This window comes from Ranitomeya variabilis, chromosome 4, assembly GCF_051348905.1.
Source record: "Ranitomeya variabilis isolate aRanVar5 chromosome 4, aRanVar5.hap1, whole genome shotgun sequence".
Lineage (NCBI taxonomy): Eukaryota > Metazoa > Chordata > Amphibia > Anura > Dendrobatidae > Ranitomeya > Ranitomeya variabilis.
In genome coordinates, this window is record NC_135235.1 from 424,541,242 (window position 1) to 424,556,559 (window position 15,318).

Here is a 15,318-nt window from a genome sequence, read left to right on the forward strand (position 1 = left end):
GGCGTTTGCGGGAGCGCAAATCTGCTAATTCTCTGGCAGTATTGTCTGAACGGACACCTGACTCAATGCAATGTGATAGAATTCAGACTAAAACTGAACGACAAAATCATAGACGTCAGAATGGGTTGTGTTTTTACTGCGGTGTCTCTACACATGTTATCTCAGCATGCTCTAAACGCCTAACAAAGGTTGCTAGTCCTGTCGCCATTGGTAATTTGCAGCCTAAGTTTATTTTGTCTGTGACTTTAATTTGCTCATTGTCTTCCTACCCTGTTATGGCATTTGTGGATTCTGGTGCTGCCCTGAGTCTTATGGACTTTTTGTTTTGCCAAGCGCTGTGGTTTTGTCCTGGAGCCTTTGGAAAATCCTATTCCTCTTAGAGGAATTGATGCTGCGCCATTGGCGGAGAATAAACCGCAGTATTGGACACAAGTGACCATGTGCATGACTCCTGAACATCGGGAGGTGATTTGTTTTCTTGTTCTGCATAAAATGCATGATTTGGTCGTTTTGGGTCTGCCATGGTTACAGACCCATAATCCAGTTTTGGATTGGAAGGCTATGTCTGTGTCGAGTTGGGGTTGTCAGGGAATTCATTGCGATTCCCCGCCGGTCTCTATTGCCTCTTCTACTCCTTCTGAAGTTCCGGAGTATTTATTGGACTATCAGGATGTATTCAGTGAGTCCAGGTCCAGTGCCCTTCCTCCTCATAGGGACTGTGACTGCGCTATAGATTTGATTCCTGGTAGTAAATTTCCTAAGGGACGATTATTTAATCTATCTGTACCTGAGCATGCCGCAATGCGTTCTTATATAAAGGAGTCTTTGGAGAAGGGACATATTCGTCCATCTTCTTCCCCTCTTGGTGCGGGATTCTTTTTTGTGGCCAAGAAAGATGGGTCTTTGAGACCTTGTATTGACTATCGGCTTCTGAATAATATCACTGTCAAATTTCAGTATCCTTTGCCATTATTGTCGGACTTGTTTGCTCGGATTAAGGGTGCCAGTTGGTTCACCAAGATAGATCTTCGTGGTGCGTACAACCTTGTGCGCATTAAGCAGGGAGATGAATGGAAAACTGCGTTCAATAAGCCCGAAGGTCATTTTGAGTACTTGGTGATGCCTTTTGGGCTCTCTAATGCTCCTTCAGTGTTTCAGTCCTTTATGCATGACATCTTCCGGAAGTATCTAGATAAATTTATGATTGTTTATCTGGATGATATTCTGTTTTTTTCTGATGATTGGGATTCTCATGTAAAGCAGGTCAGGATGGTGTTTCGGGTTTTGCGTGATAATGCTTTGTTTGTGAAGGGCTCAAAGTGTCTCTTTGGAGTGCAGAAGGTTTCCTTCTTGGGTTTTATTTTCTCCCCTTCTACTGTGGAGATGGACCCAGTCAAGGTCCGAGCTATTCATGATTGGACTCAACCCACGTCTGTTAAGAGTCTTCAGAAGTAGGGTTGAGCGAAACGGGTCGATCATTTTCAAAAGTCGCCGACTTTTGGCTAAGTCGGCGTCTCATGAAACCCGATCCGACCCCTGTGCTTGTCGGCCATGCGGTACGCGACTTTCGCGCCAAAGTCGCGTTTCAATGACGCGAAAAGCGCCATTTCTCAGCCAATGAAGGTGAACGCAGAGTGTGGGCAGCGTGATGACATAGATCCTGGTCCCCACCATCTTAGAGAAGGGCATTGCAGTGATTGGCTTGCTGTCTGCGGCGTCACAGGGGCTATAAAGGGGCGTTCCCGCCGACCGCCATCTTACTGCTGCTGATCTGAGCTTAGGGACAGGTTGCTGCCGCTTCGTCAGAAGCAGGGAGAGCGTTAGGCAGGGTCCACTAACCACCAAACCGCTTGTGCTGCAGCGATTTCCACTGTCCAACACCACCTTCGGTGTGCAGGGACTGTGGAAGCTATTTTTTTTTTTTTTTCCCCTCAGCGCTGTAGCTCATTGGGCTGCCCTAGAAGGCTCCGTGATAGCTGTATTGCTGTGTGTACGCCACTGTGGAAACCAACTGCTTTTTTCAAAGCACATATCCTCTTGTTCCTTCCTTTCTGCACAGCTATCTTTTTTGTTTGTCCACACTTTTTATTTAATTTGTGCATCAGTCCACTCCTATTGCTGCCTGCCATACCTGGCTTACATTACTGCAGGGAGATAGTAATTGTAGGACAGTTTTTTTTTTTGTTTTGTTTTTTTTTTGTGGGAGATTAAGATTGGCATTTCTGCTACAGTGCCATCCCTGTGTGTGCCATCTCTCACTGAGTGGGCCATAGAAAGCCTATTTATTTTTTCCGTGATTTGTGTTCTAAAATCTACCTCAACACAAAAACACTACATCAATCAGTGGGAGAAAAATATTGGCCTCAGTCAGGGCTTGTGTGCCACTGCTGTGTGTGCTATCTCTCATTCAGTGGGCTATAGCAAGCCTATTTTTTTTTTTTTTTTTTTAATATTATTTGGTTTCTAAAGTCTCCCTGAAAAAAAAAAAAAAACTAAAAAAACAGTGGGAGAGTAATATTGCCCTTTCAGCTTGTGTGCCAGTCTTGACTCCTGGGTGTGCCACCTCTCTCCCTCTCATTCAGTGGGCCATAGAAAGCCTATTTTTTTTTTTTTTTAAATATTATTGGGTTTCTAAAGTCTCCCTTAAAAAACAAAAAATACATAAAAAAACAGTGGGAGAGTAATATTGCCCTTTCAGCTTGTGTGCCAGTCTTGACTCCTGGGTGTGCCACCTCTCTCCCTTTCATTCAGTGGGCCATAGAAAGCCTATTTATTTTTTCCGTGATTTGTGTTCTAAATTCTACCTCAACACAAAAACACTACATCAATCAGTGGGAGAAAAATATTGGCCTCAGTCAGGGCTTGTGTGCCACTGCTGTGTGTGCTATCTCTCATTCAGTGGGCTATAGCAAGCCTATTTTTTTTTTTTTTTTTTAATATTATTTGGTTTCTAAAGTCTCCCTGAAAAAAAAAAAAAAACCTAAACAAACAGTGGGAGAGTAATATTGCCCTTTCAGCTTGTGTGCCAGTCTTGACTCCTGGGTGTGCCACCTCTCTCCCTCTCATTCAGTGGGCCATAGAAAGCCTATTTATTTTTTTTTTAAAATATTATTGGGTTTCTAAAGTCTCCCTTAAAAAACAAAAAATACATAAAAAAACAGTGGGAGAGTAATATTGCCCTTTCAGCTTGTGTGCCAGTCTTGACTCCTGGGTGTGCCACCTCTCTCCCTTTCATTCAGTGGGCCATAGAAAGCCTATTTATTTTTTCCGTGATTTGTGTTCTAAATTCTACCTCAACACAAAAACACTACATCAATCAGTGGGAGAAAAATATTGGCCTCAGTCAGGGCTTGTGTGCCACTGCTGTGTGTGCTATCTCTCATTCAGTGGGCTATAGCAAGCCTATTTTTATATTTTTTTTTTTAATATTATTTGGTTTCTAAAGTCTCCCTGAAAAAAAAAAAAAAACCTAAAAAAACAGTGGGAGAGTAATATTGCCCTTTCAGCTTGTGTGCCAGTCTTGACTCCTGGGTGTGCCACCTCTCTCCCTCTCATTCAGTGGGCCATAGAAAGCCTATTTATTTTTTTTTTTTAAATATTATTGGGTTTCTAAAGTCTCCCTTAAAAAACAAAAAATACATAAAAAAACAGTGGGAGAGTAATATTGCCCTTTCAGCTTGTGTGCCAGTCTTGACTCCTGGGTGTGCCACCTCTCTCTCTCATTCAGTGGGCCATAGAAAGGCTATTTTTTTTTTGGTTTTTTTAATATTATTTGGTTTCTAAAGTCTCCCTGAAAAAAAAAAAAAAAACATACAAAAAACAGTGGGAGAGTAATATTGCCCTTTCAGCTTGTGTGCCAGTCTTGACTCCTGGGTGTGCCACCTCTCTCCCTTTCATTCAGTGGGCCATAGAAAGGCTATTTATTTATTTTTTTAAATATTATTGGGTTTCTAAAGTCTCCCTGAAAAAAAAAAAAAAAACATACAAAAAACAGTGGGAGAGTAATATTGCCCTTTCAGCTTGTGTGCCAGTCTTGACTCCTGGGTGTGCCACCTCTCTCCCTTTCATTCAGTGGGCCATAGAAAGCCTATTTATTTTTTTTTAAAATATTATTTGGTTTCTAAAGTCTCCCTGAAAAAAAAAAAAACATAAAAAAACAGTGGGAGAGTAATATTGCCCTTTCAGCTTGTGTGCCAGTCTTGACTCCTGGGTGTGCCACCTCTCTCTCTCTAATTGTGGGCCATAGAAAGCCTTTTTTTTTTTTTTTTTTTTTTTAATATTATTTGGTTTCTAAAGTCTCCCTGAGAAAAAAAAAAACATAAATTAGGTGGGAGATTAATATTGACATTAGTGCTTGAGTGACAGTCCTGCGTGTGTGTCATCTCTGTGATTTTGTGCCACAGAAAACAGAGTGTGTAACATTGTGCCTGATTTTCCTTGTGGTCTCACCAACCTGTTAAGGGATATTGAAATCATACTGAAGTTATAGCTCACCGTGTAAGTTGTTTGACAGCAACAAATAAAGTTACTTTGGTTAAGATTTTAAAACAATGAGGAAGTCTGGTGCAAGAGGTCGTCGTGGGCGTTCATTGTCAGCTGGTAATGATGGTAGTGGTAGTGGAGCATCAGGTGGTCGTGGGGATAAAAATATTCCACCTAAGTCTGGAGCTGTGGAGCCAGTTTCGTCGTCAGGCTACACAAGGCCTCGAACGCTCTCTTTTCTGGGAGTAGGAAAACCGCTTTTAAAGGCGGAGCAGCAACAGCAAGTTTTGGCTTACATTGCAGACTCAGCCTCTAGCTCTTTTGCCTCCTCTTCCGAAACTGGTAAATGTAAAAGCAGCGCGTCGCTTGTGGATGTTCACGGTCAGGGACAAGTCGCTTCCTTGTCCTCCTCAGCAAAAACTACAACAAGAGAGAAGGATGCAGCAGGCGACACAACGGGTCACTCCATGGAGCTCTTTACACATACCGTCCCTGGCTTAGAAAGTGAAACATTTAACAGGCCATGCCCATTACAAGTATATTCTGACATGGAGTGCACTGATGCACAGCCACAGCCAGAGTACTATGCTGCTGCTTTGACTCAGACCACCACATTGCCCTCTCAGGGTACAGATCCACAATCAGACCCTGATGAGACTATGTTGCCCCGCCACGAACGCTATACCACCGACCGACACAGTGACACAGACGAAGTTGCACACGAGCTCGAAGAGGAGGTAATAGATGACCCAGTTATTGACCCCGATTGGCAGCCATTGGGGGAACAGGGTGCAGGCGGCAGTAGTTCAGAAGCGGAGGTGGAGGAGGGGCCGCAGCAGGCATCAACATCGCAACAGGTTCCATCTGCCGGGCCCGTATCTGGCCCAAAACGCGTGTCAAAGCCAAAACCTGTTGGAGCACAGCGTTGCCATCCGGTTAAAGCTCAGTCTGCAATCCCTGAAAAGGGATCCGAGTCTAGGAAGAGTGCAGTCTGGCATTTTTTTAAACAACATCCAACTGATCAGCGCAAAGTCATCTGTCAAAAATGTTCAACTAGCTTAAGCAGAGGTCAGAATCTGAAAAGTCTAAATACTAGTTGCATGCATAGACACTTAACCACCATGCATTTTCAAGCCTGGACTAACTACCAAACGTCCCTCAAGGTTGTAGCACCCTCGGCCAATGAAGCTAGTCAGCAACGCAACATCCCTTCCGTCACTGTAAGGCCACCATTTTCCGCACCACCGGCAGTATCTGTGCAGGTTTCTTTGCCAGCCAAAAGCAGTCAGGGTCAGGGAATCACCAGTTTTGTAGGAGGAAATATTGCATCTAGGGCACCGGCGGAAACAATACCGTCTCCAACCGTCTCTCAGTCTGCCATGTACACCGGCACACCCGAAAGTTCCACGATCTCCAGCTCTCCAGTCCAGCTCACCCTACATGAGACTCTGGTTAGAAAAAGGAAGTACTTATCCTCGCATCCGCGTACACAGGGTTTTAACGCCCACATAGCTAGACTAATCTCGTTAGAGATGATGCCCTACAGGTTAGTTGAAAGCGAAGCTTTCAAAGCCCTGATGGAGTACGCTGAACCACGATACGAGCTACCCAGTCGACACTTTTTTTCCAGAAAAGCCATCCCAGCCCTGCACCAGCATGTTAAACAGCGCATCGTCCATGCACTCAGGCAATCTGTGAGTACAAAGGTGCACCTGACTACAGATGCATGGACCAGTAGGCATGGCCAGGGACGTTATGTGTCCATCACGGCACACTGGGTGAATGTGGTGGATGCAGGGTCCACAGGCGACATCAATTTAGGGACAGTTGTGCCTAGCCCACGGTCTAGGAAACAGTTGGCTGTAGGCGTTCGCACCCCCTCCTCCTCCTCCTCCTCGTCCTCCTGCAGAAGCTACAGCTCTTCCACAGAACGCAGTCTGCCAACCACTCCATCGGCAGATGACACTGTTGCACACCAGTTGTCCCATTATGGGCCAGCTACTGCCAAGCGTCAGCAGGCTGTATTGGCTATGAAGTGTTTGGGCGACAACAGACACACCGCGGAAGTTCTGTCCGAGTTCTTGCAACAAGAAACGCAGTCGTGGCTGGGCACAGTAGATCTTGAAGCAGGCAAGGTAGTTAGTGATAACGGAAGGAATTTCATGGCTGCCATCTCCCTTTCCCAACTGAAACACATTCCTTGCCTGGCTCACACCTTAAACCTGGTGGTGCAGTGCTTATTGAAAACTTATCCTGGGTTCTCCGACCTGCTCCTCAAAGTGCGTGCACTTTGCTCACATATCCGACGTTCGCCTGTACACGCCAGCCGTATGCAGACCTATCAGCGGTCTTTGAACCTTCCCCAGCATCGCCTCATCATAGACGTTGCAACAAGGTGGAACTCAACACTGCACATGCTTCAGAGACTGTGCGAACAGAGGCGTGCTGTTATTTATTTGTGGGAGGATACACGGGCAGGCAGTAGGATGGCAGACATGGAGTTGTCAGGTGTGCAGTGGTCTAAGATACAAGACATGTGTCAAGTCCTTCAGTGTTTTGAGGAATGCACACGGCTGGTTAGTGCAGACAACGCCGTAATAAGCATGAGCATCCCCCTAATGCGTCTGCTGATGCAAAGTTTGACGCACATAAAGGAGCAGGCGTCTGCACCAGAGGAAGAGGAAAGCCTTGATGACAGTCAGCCATTGTCTGGTCAGGGCAGTGTACAGGACGAGGTAGCGGGCGAAGAGGAGGTGGAGGATGAGGAGGATGATGGGGATGAGTATATTTTTAATGCCGAACCTTTCCCGGGGGCACAGGAAATTGGTTGCGTGTCACGGCCGGGTTCTGGTTTTTTGAGGGACACAAGTGACGTAGATTTGCCTGCAACTGCCCCTCAACCAATCACAACCGGAGATTTGACAACTGGAACTTTGGCCCACATGGCGGATTATGCCTTACGTATCCTAAAAAGGGACACACGCATTACGAAAATGATGAACGATGACGATTACTGGTTGGCCTGCCTCCTTGATCCACGCTATAAAGGCAAATTGCAAAATATTATGCCACATGAGAACTTGGAACTAATATTAGCAACCAAACAATCAACTCTTGTTGACCGTTTGCTTCAGGCATTCCCAGCACACAGCGCACGTGATCGTTCTCACACGAGCTCCAGGGGGCAGCAGACTAGGAGTGTTAGGGGTGCACACATCAGAAGTGGCGTTGGACAGAGGGGTTTTCTGACCAGGTTGTGGAGTGATTTTGCTATGACCGCAGACAGGACAGGTACTGCTGCATCAATTGAAAGTGACAGGAGACAACATTTGTCCAGTATGGTTACTAACTATTTTTCATCCCTTATCGATGTTCTCCCTCAACCGTCATTCCCATTTGATTACTGGGCCTCCAAATTAGACACCTGGCCAGAATTGGCAGAATATGCATTGCAGGAGCTTGCTTGCCCGGCAGCAAGTGTCCTATCAGAAAGAGTATTCAGTGCTGCAGGTTCAATATTAACCGAAAAAAGGACTCGTCTGGCTACCCAAAATGTTGACGATCTAACATTCATTAAAATGAACCACAACTGGATTTCGAAATCTTTTGCCCCACCTTGCCCGGCCGACACCTAGCTTTCCTATGAAAAGCTCTTGCCTGTGAATTACTTTTCTAATGTCTAATTTGCTGCAGCTGATTGTACAGCATACGACATGTTTACACCTCCCTAAATGGCAAAACTCCCCACACGGGGCCGTGGTATCGCGACTTGGCGCAAGCACCCGTGAGACTGCTGTTTGTCTGAAGAGGTGGGTGTGCTCGCTTTTGGTTGACGGCATTGCTACTGGGTCCCTCATAGTACAATGTAGTGTCTCTGGCGGTGGTGGTGCGCACCCAACGTCAGACACACCGTTGTAACATGAGGGGCCCTGGGGCGGTCCCGCCGGCCTCAAGAGAGTTCCCCCCTACCCCAGCTCAAAATGTGCTCTACCACGTCCAAAATTATGTCGCACAGCTCCACCAATCTTTAGTCTATTCGCTGACATCATTCAATGTCTGGCACTGACAATACAAATTTGTAGACATCTATGATGCAACTTAAAGTAGTCTGTGTCTGTGTCCTATATTGGCACCATTAAATAGTTACTGCCAAATTACTATGTCAGAAACTCAGTAGATGAGCCCACCCCTGTACCTAAGTATGCCACCTTTTTTTTTGTTGTGGTTGTTTTGCGAGACATTAACATCTATTTATATTTTGGGAGTACTGGGACAGACACTCCTTGCACTACTCCTCCACTCACCACCAAGCTGCCTGTGTATCCATGTAACCGCTGTAAAGCTGCCATGAGCCTATTGTTTGTTATTTTAGGCCTTTGAAGCCTGTCTGCGGTCCCTCCTTCCACTAGTCCTCCACTGACCAGACCACTGCTGCCCGTGTACCCCTGGAACCAATTATAAAGTGCCTACAGCCAGCCCATTTTCTTATGTTAGGCCTTTGAAGCCTGTCTGCGGTCCCTACTTTAAATACTCCTCCACTGACCACCAAGCTGCCTGCCCGTGTATCCATGTAACCGCTGTAAAACTGCCATGAGCCTATTGTTTGTTATTTTAGGCCTTTGATAGCCTGTCTGCGGTCCCTACTTTAAATACTCCTCCACTCACCACCACCAAGTTGCCTGCCCGTGTATCCATGTAACCGCTGTAAAACTGCCATGAGCCTATTGTTTGTTATGTTAGGCCTTTGATAGCCTGTCTGCGGTCCCTACTTTAAATACTCCTCCACTCACCACCACCAAGTTGCCTGCCCGTGTATCCATGTAACCGCTGTAAAACTGCCATGAGCCTATTGTTTGTTATTTTAGGCCTTTGATAGCCTGTCTGCGGTCCCTACTTTAAATACTCCTCCACTGACCAGACCACTGCTGCCCGTGTACCCCTGGAACCAATTATAAAGTGCCTACAGCCAGCCCATTTTCTTATGTTAGGCCTTTGAAGCCTGTCTGCGGTCCCTACTTTAAATACTCCTCCACTCACCACCAAGCTGCCTGCCTGTCATGATCTCCATGGCCAGAGAACTAGCATAAGCCTCTATAGGAACAAGCTCTTGGAAGATGTAACTATACTGACCATGAACTAAACCTACCGCATCATCTAGAAGTAGCCAGGTAGCATGTCCTACTTTTTATCCCTATATGCCCAGCGCCGGCCGGAGAACTAAATAATGCTAGCAGAGGGAAATATAAGACCTGACTCACCTCTAGAGAAATGCCCAAAAAGGAGACAGAGGCCCCCCACATATATTGGCGGTGATATGAGATGAAACAACAAACGCAGCAGGAAAATAGTTTTAGCAAATTTGAGGTCCGCTTTCTAGATAGCAGAAGACAGAAAGCATACTTTCATGGTCAGTAGAAAACCCTAACAAAACACATCCAGAAATTACTTTAGGACTCTGGCATTAACTCATAATACCAGAGTGGCAATTCCTGATCAACAAGAGCTTTCCAGACACAGTAACGAAACTGCAGCTGTGAACTGGAACCAAAATACAAAAACAAAACATGGACGAATGTCCAACTTATCTAGTAGATGTCTGGGAGCAGGAACAAGCACAGAGAGGCTTCTGATAACATTGTTGACCGGCAAGCATCTAACAGAGAAGCCAGGTTATATAGCGACACCCAGATCTAATCAGAACAGGTGAACAGGGAAGATGATGTCACAAGTTCAATTCCACCAGTAGCCACCGGGGGAGCCCAGAATCCAAATTCACAACAGTACCCCCCCCTCAAGGAGGGGGCACCGAACCCTCACCAGAACCACCAGGGCGATCAGGATGGGCCCTATGAAAGGCACGAACCAGATCAGAGGCATGAACATCAGATGCAGTGACCCAAGAATTATCCTCCTGGCCATATCCCTTCCACTTGACCAGATACTGGAGTCTCCGTCTGGAAACACGGGAGTCTAGGATTTTTTCCACAACGTACTCCAACTCACCCTCAACCAACACCGGAGCAGGAGGCTCAACGGAAGGCACAACCGGTGCCTCATACCTGCGCAATAACGACCGATGAAAAACGTTATGAATAGAAAAGGATGCAGGGAGGTCCAAACGGAAGGAAACAGGGTTAAGAATCTCCAATATTTTATACGGACCGATGAACCGAGGCTTAAACTTAGGAGATGAGACCCTCATAGGGACAAAACGAGAAGACAACCACACCAAATCTCCAACACAAAGCCGAGGACCAACACGACGGTGACGGTTGGCAAAAAGCTGAGTCTTCTCCTGGGACAACTTTAAATTGTCCATCACCTGCCCCCAGATATGATGCAATCTCTCCACCACCGCATCCACTCCAGGACAATCCGAGGATTCCATCTGACCGGAGGAAAATCGAGGATGGAACCCCGAATTACAGAAAAACGGGGAAACCAAGGTGGCAGAGCTGGCCCGATTATTGAGGGCGAACTCCGCCAATGGCAAAAAAGCAACCCAATCATCCTGGTCAGCAGACACAAAACACCTCAGATATGTCTCCAGGGTCTGATTAGTCCGCTCGGTCTGGCCATTAGTCTGAGGGTGAAAAGCAGACGAAAAAGACAAATCTATGCCCATCCTAGCACAAAATGCCCGCCAAAATCTAGACACAAATTGGGTTCCTCTGTCAGAAACGATATTCTCAGGAATACCATGCAAACGAACAACATTTTGAAAAAACAGGGGCACCAACTCGGAAGAAGAAGGCAATTTGGGCAGGGGAACCAAATGAACCATCTTAGAAAAACGGTCACACACCACCCAGATGACAGACATCTTCTGAGAAACAGGCAGATCTGAAATAAAATCCATCGAGATGTGTGTCCAAGGCCTCTTAGGAATAGGCAAGGGCAACAATAATCCACTAGCCCGAGAACAACAAGGCTTGGCCCGAGCACAAACGTCACAAGACTGCACAAAGCCTCGCACATCTCGTGACAGGGAAGGCCACCAGAAGGATCTTGCCACCAAATCCCTGGTACCAAAAATTCCAGGATGACCTGCCAACGCAGAAGAATGCACCTCAGAGATGACTTTACTGGTCCAATCATCAGGAACAAACAGCCTATCAGGCGGACAACGATCCGGTCTATCCGCCTGAAACTCCTGCAAGGCCCGCCGCAGGTCTGGAGAAACGGCTGACAAGATAACTCCCTCCTTAAGAATACCTGTGGGGTCAGAGTTGCCAGGTGAATCAGGCTCAAAACTCCTAGAAAGGGCATCCGCCTTAACATTCTTAGAACCTGGTAGGTACGATACCACAAAATTAAACCGAGAAAAAAATAATGACCAGCGCGCCTGTCTAGGATTCAGGCGCCTGGCGGTCTCAAGATAAATCAAATTTTTGTGGTCAGTCAATACCACCACCTGATGTCTGGCCCCCTCGAGCCAATGGCGCCACTCCTCAAACGCCCACTTCATGGCCAAAAGCTCCCGATTCCCAACATCATAATTCCGCTCAGCGGGCGAAAATTTACGGGAAAAGAAGGCACAAGGCCTCATCACGGCGCAGTCAGAACTTTTCTGCGACAACACTGCCCCAGCTCCGATCTCAGAAGCGTCGACCTCAACCTGAAAAGGAAGAGTCACATCAGGCTGACGCAACACAGGGGCAGAAGAAAAACAGCGCTTAAGCTCCTGAAAGGCCTCCACAGCATCAGGGGACCAATTAGCAACATCAGCACCCTGTCTAGTCAAATCGGTCAATGGCTTAACGACATCCGAAAAACCAGAAATAAATCGACGATAAAAGTTGGCAAAGCCCAAAAATTTCTGAAGACTTTTAAGAGAAGAGGGCTGCGTCCAATCACAAATAGCTTGAACCTTGACAGGATCCATCTCAATGGAAGAGGGAGAAAAAATATATCCCAAAAAGAAAATTCTCTGAACCCCAAAAACGCACTTAGAACCCTTGACACACAGAGAATTAGACCGCAAAACCTGAAAAACCCTCTTAACTTGCCGGACATGAGAGTCCCAGTCATCCGAAAAAATCAGAATATCATCCAGATACACTATCATAAATTTATCCAAAAAATCGCGGAAAATATCATGCATAAAGGACTGGAAGACTGAAGGGGCATTAGAAAGACCAAAAGGCATCACCAAATACTCAAAGTGGCCCTCGGGCGTATTAAATGCGGTTTTCCACTCATCCCCCTGCCTGATCCGCACCAAATTATACGCCCCACGGAGATCAATCTTAGAGAACCACTTGGCCCCCTTTATGCGAGCAAACAAATCAGTCAGCAACGGCAATGGGTATTGATATTTAACCGTGATTTTATTCAAAAGCCGATAATCAATACATGGTCTCAAAGAGCCGTCTTTTTTTGACACAAAGAAAAAACCGGCTCCTAAGGGAGATGACGATGGACGAATATGTCCCTTTTCCAAGGACTCCTTCATATATTCTCGCATAGCAGTATGTTCAGGCACAGACAGACCAAATAAACGACCCTTTGGGTATTCACTACCCGGAATTAAATCTATAGCACAATCGCACTCACGGTGCGGAGGTAGTGAACCAAGCTTGGGTTCTTCAAAGACGTCACGATAGTCAGACAGGAACTCAGGGATTTCAGAGGGGATAGATGATGAAATGGACACCAAAGGTACGTCCCCATGAGTCCCCTTACATCCCCAGCTCAACACAGACATAGCTTTCCAGTCAAGGACTGGGTTGTGAGACTGCAGCCATGGCAATCCCAGCACCAAATCCTCATGTAGATTATACAGCACTAGAAAACGAATAGTCTCCTGGTGATCCGGATTAATACACATAGTCACTTGTGTCCAGTATTGTGGTTTATTATTAGCCAATGGGGTGGAGTCAATCCCCTTCAGAGGAATAAGAGTTTCCAAAGGCTCTAAATCATACCCACAACGATTGGCAAAGGACCAATCCATAAGACTCAAAGCGGCGCCAGAGTCGATATAGGCGTCAGTAGTAATAGATGACAAAGAGCAAATCAGGGTCACAGACAAAATAAATTTAGACTGTAAAGTGCCAATGGAAACAGATTTATCAAGCTTTTTAGTACGTTTAGAGCATGCTGATATAACATGAGTAGAATCCCCACAATAGAAACACAACCCATTTTTCCGTCTAAAATTCTGCCGCTCGCTTCTGGACAGAATTCTATCACACTGCATGCTTTCTGGCGTCTTCTCAGTGGACACCGCCAGATGGTGCACTGGTTTGCGCTCCCGCAGACGCCTATCGATCTGAATGGCCATTGTCATGGACTCATTCAGACCCGCAGGCACAGGGAACCCCACCATAACATCCTTAATGGCATCAGAGAGACCCTCTCTGAAAGTAGCCGCCAAGGCACACTCATTCCACTGAGTAAGCACAGACCATTTACGGAATCTTTGGCAGTAAATTTCAGCTTCATCTTGCCCCTGCGATAGGGACATCAAAGTTTTTTCTGCCTGAAGTTCCAAATGAGGTTCCTCATACAGCAAGCCCAAGGCCAAAAAAAACGCATCCACATTGCGCAACGCAGGATCCCCTGGTGCCAATGCAAAAGCCCAGTCTTGAGGGTCGCCGCGGAGCAAGGAAATCACAATCCCAACCTGCTGTGCAGGGTCTCCAGCAGAACGAGATTTCAGGGACAAAAATAGCTTACAATTATTTCTAAAATTCTGAAAGCTAGATCTATTCCCTGAGAAGAATTCCGGCAAAGGAATTCTCGGCTCAGATACCGGAGCATGAATAATAAAATCTTGCAAATTTTGTACTTTCGTGGTGAGATTATTCAAACCTGCAGTTACACTCTGAAGATCCATTATTAACAGGTGAACACAAAGCCATTCAAAGATTATAAGGAGAGAGAAAAAAAAGAAAGACTGCAGCATAGACAGACTGGCAAGTGATCCAATTAAGAGCACAGAAAAAAAAAAAAAAAAAAAAAAAAACTCTCAGCAGACTTCTTATTTCTCTCCTTTCTCAGCCAAGGATTTTAACCCTTTAGTGGGCCGGTCAAACTGTCATGATCTCCATGGCCAGAGAACTAGCATAAGCCTCTATAGGAACAAGCTCTTGGAAGATGTAACTATACTGACCATGAACTAAACCTACCGCATCATCTAGAAGTAGCCAGGTAGCATGTCCTACTTTTTATCCCTATATGCCCAGCGCCGGCCGGAGAACTAAATAATGCTAGCAGAGGGAAATATAAGACCTGACTCACCTCTAGAGAAATGCCCAAAAAGGAGACAGAGGCCCCCCACATATATTGGCGGTGATATGAGATGAAACAACAAACGCAGCAGGAAAATAGTTTTAGCAAATTTGAGGTCCGCTTTCTAGATAGCAGAAGACAGAAAGCATACTTTCATGGTCAGTAGAAAACCCTAACAAAACACATCCAGAAATTACTTTAGGACTCTGGCATTAACTCATAATACCAGAGTGGCAATTCCTGATCAACAAGAGCTTTCCAGACACAGTAACGAAACTGCAGCTGTGAACTGGAACCAAAATACAAAAACAAAACATGGACGAATGTCCAACTTATCTAGTAGATGTCTGGGAGCAGGAACAAGCACAGAGAGGCTTCTGATAACATTGTTGACCGGCAAGCATCTAACAGAGAAGCCAGGTTATATAGCGACACCCAGATCTAATCAGAACAGGTGAACAGGGAAGATGATGTCACAAGTTCAATTCCACCAGTAGCCACCGGGGGAGCCCAGAATCCAAATTCACAACACCTGCCCGTCTATCCATGTAACCGCTGTAAAACTGCAATGAGCCTATTGTTTGTTATTTTAGGCCTTTG